We start from the raw sequence: 16,917 nt of genomic DNA, 5'->3' as shown, positions 1-16,917 counted from the left end.
CTGGAAGATGTCTTCTACTACTGCGTTGTTGAGAACCCAGTCTCCCCGGTCTTCGAAATGACAGCTTAGTGCGTCCGCCCTCACCTTCTGCTCTCCTGGAAGGTTGACTGCTGTGACGGACAACTTGCGAGCCAGAAGCCAATGCCAGATGCGTTGGGCTTCCAATGAAAGAGTCCTTGAGCGTGTTCCCCCCCCCCTGCTTGTTTAAGTAGTACATTGTGGTGGTGTTGTCCGTCTGTACTAATACTGAAGCTTCTTGAAGCGAGGGAAGGAACGCTTTGAGGGCTAGGTGGACTGCTCTCAACTCCAACTTGTTGATGTGGTAGGTACTTTCTTTGGAAGACCACAGACCCTGCACTTGGAGCTGACCCATGTGCGCTCCCCAGCCTTGCAGAGACGCATCTGTGATCAATGTCTGTGCAGGAGGAGGTTGATGGAACAGAACTCCCACCTGCATATTCTGCTTCTTTGTCCACCACGGAATGGAAGCTCGAGCTGCTTCTGACCGAGTAATCTGCTCATCCCAGCGAGCTGACTGTTGGTCCCATTTGTCCTCCAGATCCTGCTGAAGAGGACGCATCCGAAGCCTGGCATTCGGGACCAGGAAAATGCATGATGCCATCGACCCTAGGAGGCAATTTTCCACACTTTCTAAGCCTTGTTGCGAAGTACCAGTTGACACTTCCAAGTTATAGAACACTGTCTCTCCTCCGAAGGAAACACTTTTCCTACCTCGGAGTCCAACAGAGCTCCTAGGAAGTGAATCTTCTGGGTGGGTTGAGAGACTGACTTGTTGAAGTTGACATGTAGTCCCAGCCGCTGACAGAGCTCGATGTAGGTCTGGACTTGACTTCTTACACTGTCTGGGAAAAGGACCTTTCAACAGCCAATCGTCCAGGTTTGGGTACACGAAGACCCCCCTACGGCGTAGAGCAGCCGCTACTACTGAAACACACTTCGTGAACACCCGGGGAGCCGACTTCAACCCAAACGTAAGGACTTTGAACTGGTAATGGGAGGTCACCACCCGGAATCAAAGGAATCTCCTGTGATTGAGGTGTATCGGGATATGAAAGTAGGCATCTTGTAGGTCCAGCGAACACATCCAATCTCCCCTCCTGAGCTGTGGATATATTTGGTGAAGCGCCAGCGAAACTTTTCTTTTTTGACATGCAGGTTGAGTGTTCTCAAGTCCAGAATGGGTCTGTATTCTGCCTTTTGGCCCTTTTTTCTGACCAGAAAATATCGTGAGTACACTCCTCCTTTCCCACTTTGAGACATTGGCACCCTCTCGATGGCTGACTTTGAGGAGTGTAGCTACTTCTTTCTTTAAAAGGTGTAGTTGATGATTTGAAGTTGGCATTGGAGGAACTGATGGAGGTAAACGATGGAAACGAAGACCGTATCCATTCTGAAGTGTAGTCAACACCCAACGGTCTTTCGTAATGGCTTGCCACTCTGCTGTGTGATGCGCGATGCTTCCCCCCACTGGAGCTCCCTATGAGAGCGGGTAGGAGAGGATGATGTCGTTGGAGATCTTCGTTCCCTTCTCCTGCTACTAGATCTGGTTCTTCGTCTGCTGGAACGCACCCAGGAGCGTGATCGTTCTCTGGGCCGCACCTGGGAGCGTGATAATTCTCTGGGCCTAGAAACCGGCCTGTATTCTTGCATCCTGGCCATTGTTTCTTTGTCTGGAGCCCAGTGATGAAGAGGCCTACACCATCTTGGAGACAGCCTGATGGAAGGAGACTTCTGTGCGTTGTCCCTCGCTGGTGAACGTGCAGGAGGTGTTACATCCCTTTGCCCATGCAGTGAACATGCAGGGGAACGCCTTGATCTCTCACTGTCGGATGAATAAATGACCACATCCGGAGACCTATGACGGTGAGAAGAACCTGACGAGGATGAAGAAAGGCTCACACGAGGCGTAAGGGATCTTTTGTGACTCTGAGAACCACGATCCTCTGAAGCTCTCCTCCGTTTAGCAGGATGGCTCATGGTCACTGGAGAGCGCTCCGTTGATCTAGAAAGTCCCCCCAAGACAGATTCTCCTTCCGCAGCTGAAGCCGAAGCCGATCTTGGAGACCTCTGTGAACGAGGCCCATGACCTGGAGACGTAGTTGGCAAACTTGACGTCTTGGTCTGCTGCGACACTGCTGGTTGAGACTGTGCCGAGGGTTGACGAACTCTCTGTGGAGACTCTGTCCTCTGGGATCGTGCTGGAGAGAAACTGGTCTTGACGATATATGCTTCGACGTCGAACGCCGGTGCGGTGACGTCGACGGAGGCCTTCTCAACGCCGAGCGCCGATCGCTGGACGCCGACGGAGGGTGTCTCGACGCTGAGCGCCCTTGACTGGACTCCGCTGGATGCCTCGACGTCGAGCACCGATGCCTTGGCGACGACGGAGGGTGTCTCGGCGTCGAGCGTCGAAGGCCGACGGAGGTTGCCTTGACGTCGAACGCTGATGACTGGGCGTCGACGGAGGAAGCTGCGATGTGGAAGACTGGATATGAGGTTTCGACAGCAGCTGTCTCGACGTCGAGCTCCTATGCTCAAACGGAGACCTCTCTCTCGATGCTGCACGTCGCCCGGTTGACGGCAGCGGAGGTACCTTGACTCTCGACGCTGAAGTCTTCATCGTCGAAGGAAGGTGGCTCGTCGTCGGTGGCGGAAACTTCGACGCCGATCCAGACGCCGAAGGAGAGCAAGTAGGGACATCTCTCAACGTCGATCGCGTCCTTCGCTTTTTCTGTCTCTTAGGAGACCTACCTCTCTCAGAAAGACCATAAATTCGAATTATTTCTCCATCTTTGAGGGTTCTCCTTGACAAAGTCTTGCAGTGTTCACATTTTTCTGCAGAATGTGTCTCAGGGAGACAGAGGATACACACAGGATGTGTATCAGTCCTAGCCTCCTTCTTCCCACAGGAAGGGCAGGGGTCAAAAAGTGAAGCATTTTGACAAAAATTAACCTCTTTTGAAGCTCAAAAAAAGCAGCAATATCTCTCTAAGGTCAAAAACCGTCGAGTGAAATCAAAAATTGAAGAAAAACGCCAAGAATTTTTGACAAAGTCAAAAAAGGTGGGAGCTGTTAAACCAGGGTCCTGACAGAAGGAGCCGGAAAGAACAACTGACCTAACTGTCACCCCTGAGGCATGATGGCAAGCCTGGGGCCATGGCTACCTTAAAGGCACAGTGCCAGTTTTTGTTGAAAATGCTTTCATTTTCTATGTTATTGCTTTTCAATGCAGCCTGTGGCTAACAATGTCTATTTATTAGCAATTTTCAGGATTTATGAGTGTTTTTACTCATTAAAACACAAAGTTCAAGGACTAATGTGTTTTTCATTTCCTTGCTAATTTCAGTGCATGTATGAGTGATTACATGGTTTAGCCTCAGTTTTGGGGCTGCATTGGTTTGAGAAAAAATAATATATGTACATACATGCATGTGGAGCGAGATATACATGTTTTTCCATATATATTTTTATATTGTTTCCGGGGTCCCGCACATGGGCGGGAATATTCAGTGCTTATGACTATTGATGAGGATCCCCTGGAAAAAGAACCAGGATCATTGTGAGTGACTGTTGCCTTAGCTTGCTGCCTTTAATGGAATCATTGGGGTTGGTGGAAAAGCGTACGCAAATCTGCCTGACCAGTTCATCCATATCGCATTGCCTTGTGACAACGGGTGTGGGAACCTGGCGGCGAAGGACGGGCATTTTGAGATTTCGTTTGTTCCAAACAGATCTATGTCTGAAGAATGATTGGAGAACTTGAGGATGAATCTCCCATTCGTGTATTTGCTGACTGTGTCGGCTTAGTAGGTCTGATATCTGATTGTCTATCCCTGGGAGGTGTTCTGCCAGGAGATAAATGTTCTGAGGAATTGCCCACTTCCATATGCTCTGTGCTAGGTGAGATAGTTGCAGTGAGTGTGTGCCCCCCTGTTTTTGGATGTAGTACATGGCTATCATGTTGTCCGTCCGGATTAAGACAGTCTTGTTGCGCAAGTATTTCTGAAAAGCTCTCATTGCTAGGAATACTGCTAGTAACTCTAAATGGTTTATATGTAGAGTCTTTTGTTTGGCTGTCCAGAGACTTTGGGCTATACATTGAAGGAGATGGGCTCCCCAACCTGTCAGTGATGCGTCCGCTGTTAATACTATTTGTGGAACCGGCTCTTGGAACAGTCGCCCCTTGGAAAGGTTTTGCGGGTTCCACCAATGCAGAGAGCGGTAAGTGCGCCTGTCTAGGTCTTTCAGTTGTCCTTGAGCTTGGTTCCACTGGCATGCTAGGCATTCTTGTAAGGGACGCATTGGAAGCAGAGTATGAGGGACGATGAATATGCAGGAGGCCATCATACCTATGAGCTGCATGAACACTCGAGCTGGCAGGGAGTGTTGTGGGTGAAATTTTTGAATGAGAGATTGTATGCTGGCTATCCTGGCAGGGTTTGGATATGCCTTTGCTACTGAGGTGTTTATTGTTACTCCCAGATATTGCTGTATGTGGGAGGGTTGCAGATGTGATTTTGGGTAATTTATTGAAAATCCTAGATTGTGCAGTAGCTGGATTGTCTGAGAGGTATGGCTGGCACACTGTACGTACAAGTTGGCTTTTATGAGCCAATCGTCGAGGTAGGGGAACACATGGATGTTTTGCCTTCTGAGGTGTGCTGCCACTACTGCTAGGCATTTTGTAAACACCCTTGGTGCTGTGGTTACCCCGAAGGGCAGGACTTTGAATTGATAGTGCTGACCCTCGATTGTGAACCCGAGGTATCTCCTGTGAGCCGGATGTATGGGGATGTGAAAGTATGCATCCTTGAGGTCTAATGTGGCGAGGAAGTCGATTTGCTGGAGTAGTGGGAGTACCTGTTGTAGAGTGATCATTTGAAAATGATCTGAGTGAATATATTGGTTCAGAGGTCTGAGGTCCAACATTGGTCTGAGGGAGCTGTCTTTTTTGGGAAGTAGGAAGTATAGAGAGTATACCCCTGTCCCTTGATGTTGTAATGGTACTGGCTCTATGGCGCCTTTTTCTAGCATGGATTTCACCTTCTGTTGTAACAGCTTGATGTGTTCTTTGGACATTGGACGGTGCTTGGGTGGTATGTTGGCTGGAGTAGAAGTGAGTTCCAGGCAGTAACCATACTGGATAATTTGTCTCACCCACCACCTGTCTGTAGTAATGGCATTCTAGACTGGTAGGAATTGTGTTAGTCTTCCTCCGACTGGTGTTAAGTGGTCTGGAGGGAATGTGAGAAAGTCACTGTTTGGCGGCGGTGGAGGCTCGGGTGTTATTATTACCACGTCCTCTGCCCTTGTTATTGTTCCTCTATAACCTCCTCTATTGGAGCCTCTATTAAAGGTGCCTTGTGTAGTGCTTTTGAATGATTAAGATGTTTGTGATGTGTTGCCTCTGCCGGACCCTCGAAAGGATGAGCGACGAAAAGAGCTTCTGGACTGTTGAAATTGAAGTGCACGCATGGACTTAGCAGCGTCAGTGTCTTTTTTCATCTTTTCTAAGATGGTATCCACCGCAGGTCCAAATAAGAAATCTTGGTCAAGGGGTTGAGTACGGTAGATTGCACTTCATTTTCAAAACTTGAAATGCGCAGCCAGGCATGCCAGCGTAGCAGTACACTAGTGTTGAAAGCCCTAGCGGCTGTATCAGCTAATCAAGGGCACATTTTATGGATGCGTTAGTGATGAATTTCCCTTCTTGTATTAGGTCGTTTGCTTTTGCCTTATAGGGTTCTGGTAGGTGTTGTAATAATCCCTCCAGTTCGTCATAATGTGCTCTGTCATAGCGTGCTAGGAGAGCTTGTGTATTGGCAATCCTCCAGGTATTTGCGGCCTGAGAGGCTACTCTTTTCCCTGATGCTTCTAAAATTTTTGACTCCTTGTCAGGAGGGGGCGCATCACCCGTTGTTTGTGAGTTTGCTCACTTTCTAGCGTTAGACACAACTAGGGAGTCTAGTGGTAGCTGAGACTTGATATAAGAGGGGTCTGTAGGGGCTGGTTTATATTTTTTTTCAATCCTTGGATTGAGGACACGCGCCCTGGCTGGGTCTTTAAAGACGTCTGGTGCGTGCTTTAGTACCCCTTTTAGCATAGGGAGTACACTGATGTTGGGAAGATGTTAAATAGGAAATCCTCCTCTACAGGGTCAGTGTGCATGTGTACACCATAATACTGAGCTGCTCTGTCCACTTGTAGCAGGGATTCCGTTCTCCTACAGAACTGTGCATAGAGATTTGGAACCTCAGTGAATTAGGATGGCCCAAAACTCACCTCAGTACCCAAAATCCCCTTACCGAGCTAGCTACAGTGTCTCATTGGTCATAATAAACTCCCAATGCTTAGACAAACCAGAACATGAACTTACAATACCTCAGGTCACGTGGAACACATGAGCACTCTTTCGTTATACAATCATTTCAAACCAGAACGTGGAGTAAATGAGGACACGTGCACATTTGAAATATTTATTTACTAATGCCGTCTTCTCAAACGCAGTATCTTAGGTAATACAAGGAAACATATTATCAGAAGCAAAGTTATCGGCATAGTTACTAGTCCATAGAAAGCAAAAGGTGACAGCATGCTAAAATACTGTAATGAGTAAGGGTTAACAACACCTAATTCTCACCCTCCCTAACTAGCATTTTATATTAATATCTAAGAAGGTCTCTTTGGGTTTTAGCAGGGCGGCCCCATACCTCAAGATCCTAGTGTGAAGAGATCACATCAGCTTCCACCAGCTCTCTGCATGCGAACCGCATCAAGTGTGTATGTGTGCTCTAAGCAAAGCAATATAAAACACGCCTAAAGCCAGAATTTGGCAGGAGCTGCACTTATGTTATGTATATGAAGGTGCGGAGATCAGACCTCACAACAATTTTGTGTCGAGTTATCCTTGAAGCTTCAGCACTCACTGTACAGACATAGTTTACCAAGCAAAGCTGATATCAGAGCAATAACATATTATTCTCATGTAAATCACAACGCTCTTCTAGGCTGAAAGCTAAATCAACAATTATGTGTTGTGTGCGGAAGCAGCAAAAGGAAAAATGGCGTTTAAACATTTAATAAGCTCATGCTAACTTAACACGGTTTATAGATATGCAGTAACTATATGACCCCCCCCCCCCATGATCCGAGCACGGATAAGATAAGATAAGGGCCTACTCATGAAAGCAGAGTTCCAGAACGATGAGCAATATTAGAATTTAAAAATTGATGGAAAAAATGTTCATGAATCAATTCAAAAAAATCCAAAATGTCAATACAATGTTCACTTTTACTCAAGCCAATAGGTCTGGGAGGTGAAAAATTCAAAGAAAAAGGTGTCATGATCAGCAACCTAGAAAGTTTTTATGGCAAGACCGAATACGCAAATTATGCAGCAACAGCCTCCAACATGAAGTCACCGTCTTCATCCGAAAACAGTTCAGCCATCCAATTTAATAGTGGTAAAGAACATACGTGCTCTTCTAGTACCAGAGCCTCTATCACCATCAGAGGACAACTCGGTGGGTTCTCAAGAAAGCTATGTGCCAAGAAATCTTGCGCTGCTGCGAGTATGTTCCAATGACCCATTAGTCCATGCATCGCTGCAAAGGCCATAATCCTTTCGCCAGAACAAACCAACTCGTGAGTAATGACGGGACTCATCAGCTGATTAAAATCGGCGTCAGGAGACACCGTCTTACAGAGACACAAATCAAGGGCCCAGTCAAAGTCGCAGCTTAGGCAATGAAACACAGGCTGGACACATGTAAAATAGGAAAATCGAAACGATAATCCATATGCCGTGCTTAAAGTCGCAAGCGGCAGAGTGCCATAGTATTCAAGCATCCTGTTGCGAAACAGTGCCAGGAGGGGCTGCGCGGCTTCTTGCACAGGAAGGGCATCCATTCTTAATAAAGCAAAATATCACCAAAACGCCTGCCGCTAGTGCCAGCAAAACCGGGAATCCACCAAACAGACTTGAAAAAATAGAATGGAAGAAAGCAGGAATGACCCGAAATATTTTTTCAAATGAAGTCACGAGACCGCTGCTAACTATCTTAAAAAAGTGTGCGAGCCCAGTTGTGGAGGACGCGTTAAAGATTGAATGAACCAGTTCGCTGAAATGCAACGGCAAATCAGTATTTAAAAGGGCCTGAACCTCTGTGCGGGTGTTAGCTATGTGAAGCACAAATGTTTCTCGAGCCGTACTCAAGGCCACTTCTTTTTGGGACAAAAGAGCTCTTATTCTACTCATCCCATTGAACTCCGCCGTCAAGGTTGAGATGCGCGGCCAGATGGAAACATCCCCTTTCCCATGCGGGGGTGGGTACAAAACATTTTTGCAGCAAACTACACGTTCAGATACGGTCATCACATAAGCAACACCTTTAATTAACCCACAACAATCTTCATTAATTAAAAGTAAATAACTGCCGTTTGCCAGTAAAGTAAAAGTGGGAATGATTGCGGAACTGGTGTTCCTTTCAAAACACAGGCCAGATTAGGGCGGTCCTGGTTGCAAGAACCGTGCAATTGAATGTGTCTACACATTAAGGCGAGATCTGGTGTCTCTGTACACTCCTCCCCATTCAGATAAACTTCTTGTCCGTCCTTTAAACATCTATGAGTAAATGGGAGGGACCAGACTTCATAAAGAAATGCATTACCTAATGGTTCATATCGACCTACAGCAACATATCGCATACAATTTGTAAATTTATATAAAGCAAATGGTAATGTTATCAAACCGTGGATAAGCCACGTTGCAGCAGTGGCCTCTGCCACAGAGAAAGGCAAGGATTCCAACCTTGCAATATGTAACATTGAAAAAGACGCATCTCGCATGGAAAGCAAGCGCTGCTTGTCAGTTAAATTAAAAGGGGCAAAGAGGGAGGACACGTTCATGTAGGTCCATGGCACCTTGCCAGCCTTCAGCATCTGCAGGGTCCACGCAAATTGCATGATAGAACACAATTGATTTTGACCATGGTACAATACAGACACTTCATCCTGCACAATATCCACTACAGAGGACACACTGTTATCTAAAGTGTAAATGCTGGAAGAAAGCATGTTAATACTATTATCTACCACTGCAAGCACTTTTTCTAGATTAGCTTGATCAATAGCTCTAAGGCGAGTCGCCGCCTCAATCTGTGATGTCTTCCAGATTTCATTGTAAATAGCATATATCCATCTTTTTGATCTACCACTAGCCGGGCCTTTTATGAAATCATTTAAATCTACATCCTCATTCAGCTTGGATAGATGCAGTTTAACCGCAGCCAAGGTAGAATGTTTCAGCCAATTTTGACATAATTTGCCTACTGAGTAAGTCGTGACAGAATGGTCAGTTTCAAAACGTGGATCAGGTCTGACCTGTTTAAAGCCATCAGATAAACCCAGAAAACGGTGCTGGCATGAATCAGCACTTCTGTGCCACATCAGCCAACCTTTTGGATCCATTCTGGATATGTTAAAGGATGAATTTAGCAAAAGGGTCTGCAAGTCTCTAATGGAAAACTGAGTAAAATTACTCCAGACAGAATATTCTTCCAACTCAGGGATGATAGGAGTATTTAATTATTTAGAAGTAGCCAATCCAAAGCATGTTGTTTGTGAAATGGAGTAGTTTCTGTCCTGTAACTCCAGTTCTGTAGTAGGGGTATCTCTGTTATAGTCATAATCTAGTGAATAGTCCCGCCCATGTGCATGGACCCCGGAGCAATCAAAAATAATCTTACAGTGTCGAAAAATGCAGAACTGCACAGACACTTAAGAGAGAATTTAAAGACAAATAATGCAGCCTAAAAAGGCTACACTGTCCAGTACTTCAACTAGAAATTCCACCACAAAAATCGACAAAACAGCAAAGCCTGTACAGATTTCCCTTGCTTTACCAGCAAAATCCGTCAGGAATGATAGAGAGAAGAACCTGGACAGACAAGCCCCATAGGCTGCCATTATGTGGCTCAAAACAGGATACGGTGCCTTTAAGAGAACTTTCCAGAACTTCACAGTATCCCAGAATGCCCTGCAGGTCCCAGTTACTTTCAGTTCTTTTTGAAGGCGTAACACGCCAGACCTGTAGCATTCCGTACATGAATATCTCTCTCCACCGGGGAGGAGGGCGGGCGCTTATGACTATAACAGAGATACCCCTACTACAGAACTGGAGTTACAGGACAGAAACTACTCCTTCTGTAGTAGGGGATCTCTGTGTATAGTCATAATCTAGTGAATAGAATGGCAAGCCCATCCCCACACCAAAGCGGCGGTGGAGAAACGAGAAATAAAACCACTATTGTGCGAACAGATTCCGCAGCGAAGCCTGCCCAACCTGAGCGTCTGCCCTGGCATCAGAGTCCAGGCAGTAATGCTTAGCAAAGGTATGGACCGACTTCCAAGTGGCCGCCTTGCAGATTTCCGCAATTGGCACGTTACGAAGCAAAGCCGTCGTGGCGGCTTTGCCCCTGGTGGAATGAGCCTTAGGTTTTCCCCCTAAGGTCTTATTAGCTTGTTGGTAACACAATTGTATGCAGGACACAATCCACCTCGAGATGGACTGTTTAGAGGTAGCAAGACCCGTCCTGACTGATCCATAATTGATGAATAATTGGTCCGACCTACGAATATCTTTGGTTTTATCCAGATAAAATTTCAGCACCCTCCTAACATCCATGGAATGCAAGGACCTTTCCGCTGGAGATGAAGGATTCTGAAAGAACGTAGGTAAAGTTATAGTCTGGTTGATATGAAAATCAGAAATAACCTTGGGAAGAAATTTAGGGTGAGTACGCATAACAACCTTAGCAGCATGAAATACAGTATAAGGTTCTTGGCAACACAACGCCTGAATCTCACTCACCCTGCGGGCCGATGTAATGGCCACGAGGAACGCCGCCTTCCAGGACAGGTGCTGCAACGAAGCCTTATGAATAGGTTCAAAAGGCTCCTTTATCAACCTGGACAGCACCACATTCAAGTCCCATGAAGGCGAAGGAAGCCTGACCGGAGGGAAGGAGTAGTTTCTGTCCTGTAACTCCAGTTCTGTAGTAGGGGTATCTCTGTTATAGTCATAATCTAGTGAATAGTCCCGCCCATGTGCGTGGACCCCGGAGCAATCAAAAATAATCTCCTACAGTGTCAAAAAATGCAGAAATGCATAGACACTTAAGAGAGAATTTAAAGACAGATAATGCAGCCAAAAAGGCTACACTGTCCAGTACTTCAACTAGAAATTCCACCATAAAATCCACAAAACAGCAAAAGCCTGTACAGATTTCCACTGCTTTAACAGCAAACTCCCTCAGGAATGATAGAGAGAAGAACCTGGACAGACAAGCCCCATAGGCTGCCATTATGTGGCTTAAATAGGATACTGTGCCTTTAAGGAACCTTCCAGAACCTTCTCCCAGTATCCCAGAATGCATAGCAGGTCCAACTTAGTTTCAGTTCTTTTTGAAGGCGTAAAAACGCCAGACCTGTAGCATTATGTATCTGAACAAATCTATCTCCACCGGGGAGGAGGGCGGGCACTTATGACTATAACAGAGATACCCCTACTACAGAACTGGAGTTACAGGACAGAAACTACTCCTTCTGTAGTAGGGGATCTCTGTGTATAGTCATAATCTAGTGAATAGAATGGCAAGCCCATCCCCACATCAAGCGGCGGTGGAGAATATGAAAATTACGCCACTATTGTGCGAACAAATTCCGCAGCGAAGCCTGCCCAACCTGAGCGTCTGTCCTGGCATCAGTGTCCAGGCAGTAATGCTTAGCAAAGGTATGGACTGACTTCCAAGTGGCCGCCTTGCAGATCTCTGCAAAGGGAACATTGCGAAGCATAGCTGTCGTGGCAGCTTTGCCTCTGGTGGAATGAGCCTTAGGTTTACCCCCTAAGGTCTTATTAGCTTTGCAGTAACACAATTGTATACAGGACACAATCCACCTAGAAATGGACTGTTTAGAGGTAGCAAGACCTGTCCTGACTGAGCCATAATTAATGAACAATTGGTCAGACCTACGAATATCTTTAGTCTTATCAAGATAAAACTTCAGCACCCTCCTCACATCCAGGGAATGTAAAGACCTTTCCGCTGGAGATGACGGATTCTGAAAGAACGTAGGCAAAGTGATAGTCTGATTGATATGAAAATCAGAAACAACCTTGGGAAGAAATTTAGGGTGAGTACGCATAACAACCTTAGCAGCATGAAACACAGTATAAGGTTCTTGGCAACACAACGCCTGAATCTCACTCACCCTGCGGGCCGATGTAATGGCCACGAGGAACGCCGCCTTCCAGGACAGGTGCTGCAACGAAGCCTTATGAATGGGTTCAAAAGGCTCCTTCATCAATCTGGACAGCACCACATTCAAGTCCCACGAAGGCGAAGGAAGCCTGACAGGAGGGAACACTTTCTTCAAGCCTTCCAAAAAATCTTTGATCACAGGGATCTGGAAGAAGGAAGTCTGTGAAGGGCCTTTCCTGTAGGCAGTCAAAGCAGCCAGATGAACCTTAATGGAATGGACATTAAGGCCCGACTGCGCCAGATGTAGTAGATATGGAAGGATGACATCTTCCTTGCATGTCGTAGGGTCATAGTTCTTAGACTTGCACCAGATGCAAAACCTCTTCCACTTGTAAGCATAAGAAGTCCTAGTGGAAGGTCGCTTAGCCTCCTTCAGTATGTCCATACAATCCTCTTGGAGACTCAGATGGCCATATTGCACTATTTCAGGAGCTATGCCGCCAAACTCAAAGACGAGAGGTTGGGGTGAACCATCCGCCCCCCGAACTTCGTGAGAAGGTCCGGCCTGCACGGCAGCTTGATGTGAGGAAGGAGAGAGCGGTGAAGCAGGTCCGTGAACCACCACTGTCTGGGCCATTCCGGGGCAATCAGGATAATCCGCGCCCTGGACTGGGACAGCTTGATGAGAACCGCCGGAATCAGGGGAATTGGTGGAAAAGCGTACAGAAAGCTGTTCGACCAGCTGATCCATAACGCGTTCCCCAGCGTCCCCGGCTGGTAGTACCTGGAGGCGAAGCCTCGGCATTTGCTGTTTTCGGCGGTGGCGAACAGATCCACGTCTGGAGTTCCCCACCTTGCGAAGACTTCTCCTAGTACTTCGTCGTTTATGACCCATTCGTGGTTTTCCTGAATGAGTCTGCTCAGTTCGTCTGCCTGAACATTCTGCACACCCGGCAGATGAGTGGCCGTTATCGACAGTCCCTGGGCCAGAAGCGAGTGCCAGATCGCCTGCGCCTCCTGTGACAGAGTGCGGGATATTGAGCCCCTCTGCTTTTTGAGGTAATACATCGTAGTCGTATTGTCCGTCTGTACAAGCAGAGAGTTGGTCCGGAAGGACGGGTGAAAAGCCTTCAGCGCTAAGTGAACAGCTCTGAGTTCCAGGAAATTGATGTGGTACGTGGGCTCCGTCGGGGACCACGTCCCTTGAATCTGTAAGTCTCCGGAGTGCGCTCCCCATCCCTGGAGAGAAGCATCCGTCACGATAGTCTGTGTGGGAATGTCCTTGTGGAAGGGAACCCCTCTGAGGAGATTCTCCGCTGAACACCACCACTTCAGAGACTGAAGAGCATGCAGAGACAGTCGTATTTTGTCGTCCCAAGAACCTCTCCTCTGGTCCCACTGATCTTCTAAGCACTCCTGCAGCGGTCTCATGTGCAGCCGCGCATGTGGCGTCAGGAAGATACAAGAGGCCATCGATCCCAGTAGAGAAGATACCGTCCTTACCGTCGTAGATGGAGTGGACCTGAGAGCCTGAGCCTTCCGAAGGAGTGATAATCGTCGCTCCTCCGAAGGAGACACGCTTGCCAACAGCGTATCGATGGAGGCTCCCAAGTACTGAATGCACTGGACCGGAGTCGGAACAGACTTGGACATGTTGATGTGCAACCCCAGCTTGTTCAACAGAACGCACGTCTTCTGGAAGTGTGCTTGAGCTTCCGAGAAGGAGGAGGCCTTGATTAACCAATCGTCCAGGTACGGGTAGACAAACACCTTGTTCTTCCTCAGGTGTGCCGCTACCACTGCCATGCACTTCGAGAACGTCCTGGGCGCAGACTTCAGCCCGAACGGAAGTACCGTGTACTGATAGTGATTGGCGCCGACTTGAAATCGCAGGAACTTCCTGTGTTTGTGTGCAATGGGCACATGGAAGTAGGCATCCTGTAGGTCTATGGCACATAGCCAGTCTCCCTGTTGCAACTGAGGATAAATCTGATGCAACAACAGCATGCGAAACTTTTCTCTGCGAATCCACTTGTTTGCCTGTCGCAAGTCCAGAATGGGCCTGAACTCGTTCTTGTCCTTCTTGCGGACCAGAGAGAACCGGGAGTACAGACCTCTTCCCCTTTGAGACAGAGGTACATCTTCTATCGCCCTTTTCCTTAACAGGATACCGGCCTCCGCCTGGAGCTCGCACAGCTGAGACTGCGAGCTGACCGGAGGAATCGATGGAGGAGGGCTGTGAACCGAAGACTGTATCCATTGCAAACAATATTCAGCACCCACTTGTCCTGAGTAATTTTTCTCCACTCTTCCAGAAAAAATTTAACGCTTCCCCCCACCGGAGCGGGTAACGGATGAAGGGGAAGTAACCGCTCAGGGGCGAGACCCGGTCGGGCCTTTGGTCGCGGTAGAGGACTGCTGTCCACCTCTACCTCTCTGGCGTTTTTGGAAGGGTCTTCGGAACTGCTGCTGTTGTTGCTGCTGCTGTTGTCCAGAAGACTGTCCTCTTCCTTTCCCCTGCGAGCCGAACCGCCGTTGGAACTGGCGGTAAGGCTTTTTGTCCTTGGGTTTCTCTAGACCCACAGCCGTCATGGTTTCATTCTCGGCCTTCATCCGGGCCATTTCGTCGTCGGCATGTTTTCCGAAGAGTGTTGCGCCGGAAAACGGCAGATTGGCCACCCGCTGTTGCGCCTCAGGCTTGAGTGACGTAAGCCTGAGCCAAGCATGGCGGCGCTGGTTGACCCCGTGACAGTAGCCATGTGCGGCCAACAGCGCTATGTCCGCAGCGGCACTGATGGCCTGGTTGGAAACCAGCATCCCTTCCGAGACAATTTCCAGGAAATCCTCCCACCTGTCGCGTGGCACAAGGTCCGAAAACTGTTCCAGGGAGTCCCATAGCGCACGGTTGTATCGCCCTAGCAAAGCCGAATCGCTGGAGGCTTTCATAGTGGTGGAAGAAGTCCCACAGGCTTTCCTACCAGCCGAATCAATCCAGCGGCTCTCTTTATCCGGTGGCACTGTGGAGGACGGGGAGGTAGAATGTAACTTCCTGGCCGCCGTCACTATCACCGAGTCGGGCATCGGGTCCACACGGAGGAAGGCCGGGTCCAAGTCAGGAGCCTGGTACTTTTTCAGGAGTCTTGAGGGAGCCGCCTTCACCACCGCCGGTGTAAGGAACAGCGCTTCCACCGGTTCGACCAGTCCTGGGACCAACGGCAGAAGAGGGCGAGACAGGTGCTTCTTGTGAAGTGTCTCGAATATCACGGACGTCGTAGGTGTAGGAGCCGTCACCATGATACCCAACTTCGCCGCCCCCCCGCAAGAGCACCTCCTGGAATGTGCCAATGTCATCGACCGGGGACACTCTAGTCTCCGGAGAATCCGATAGAGTAGGCGAAGAGGAACGGGTCCTAGATGATGCTGTACGGGATCTGGACCTACGCCTCCTGTGGTGATGTCTAGATCTGGTGGAGGACCTGTGTCTGCTCCTCGACCTGTCTCTCCGCCTGGAGCGCGACCTCGACCTCCTAGGTCTGGGGCGTTCAGCCGGTTTCCCCGGGGCGGACGTCTTGGGCGGTTCCTTAGACTTAGGAGTCTTCTTGGGAGGTGTCGGCAGCCTGGGCAACGAGACCGACCTCGGCACAGGGGTCCTAGGGCCTGTTGGAAGTGGAGGCAGAGGAGGCAACGCAGGAGGGGTTGGAGCCCACGGAGGGAGACTTCTTGGCAACGGAGGAGGAGGCGGAACAGCCTTCTTCGGGGCATACACCTCCGCGTGCACCGATCCCGGTGACCCGCCATCCTTCCCGGACTGAGGGGAGCCCCCCACAGTCCTAGGCCTGTCAGCACGACACCTCAAGATCCTAGTGTGAAGAGATCACATCAGCTTCCACCAGCTCTCTGCATGCGAACCGCATCAAGTGTGTATGTGTGCTCTAAGCAAAGCAATATAAAACGCGCCTAAAGACAGAATTTGGCAGGAGCTGCACTTATGTTGGGTCTATGAAGGTGAGGAGATCAGACCTCACAACAATTCTGTGTCGAGTTATCCTTGAAGCTTCAGCACTCACTGTACAGACATAGTTTACCAAGCAAAGCTGATATCAGAGCAATAACATTATTCTCATGTAAATCACAACGCTCTTCTAGGCTGAAAGCTAAATCAACAATTATGTGTCGTGTGCAGAAGCAGCAAAAGGAAAAATGGAGTTTAAACATTTAATAAGCTCATGCTAACTTAACACGGTTTATAGATAAGCAGTAACTATACGACACACTAGTTGGTTAAAAGCAACAGTGTCGTCAGTGGGAGACGGCTTTGTGGGGTATGTAGTGGGATCAGGTATGGGTTGTGTATAATCTGTCATCAGGATCATTATGGTCACTCCATGTGTCATCTGGGTTCCCCGGATCGACAGGTGGTATAAAATCATCCCGAGGATCTTCACCCATGTCTTCTTCCTGATCATAATCTACAAGTGAAAGAGAATATGGAACATAAGGCATGTTGGGAGTGAAAGGAGGAGGTGTGTAAGTTCTTGAAGGGGATGTGCCAAAGTCGTTTTTCTTAGGAGGAACAGGAGAAGGGGCTTCAGTGTCCAGTCTTCTTTTGTTTTTATTGTAGAGTATATGTCCTGTC

The 16,917-nt window shown here is 48.2% G+C and overlaps 1 protein-coding gene across 1 annotated transcript in view; it reads right to left on the bottom strand.

Moving 5' to 3' along the window:
- Positions 1 to 16,917, bottom strand: part of ARID2 (AT-rich interaction domain 2) — a 1,386,754-nt gene that overhangs the window by 1,135,051 nt on the left and 234,786 nt on the right. The window lies entirely within an intron of this gene.

The sequence above is a fragment of the Lissotriton helveticus genome, chromosome 1_1 (genome assembly GCF_964261635.1).
Source record: "Lissotriton helveticus chromosome 1_1, aLisHel1.1, whole genome shotgun sequence".
Lineage (NCBI taxonomy): Eukaryota > Metazoa > Chordata > Amphibia > Caudata > Salamandridae > Lissotriton > Lissotriton helveticus.
Note: the sequence above shows the minus strand (reverse complement) of the source record. Positions and strands in the feature narration are given on the sequence as shown.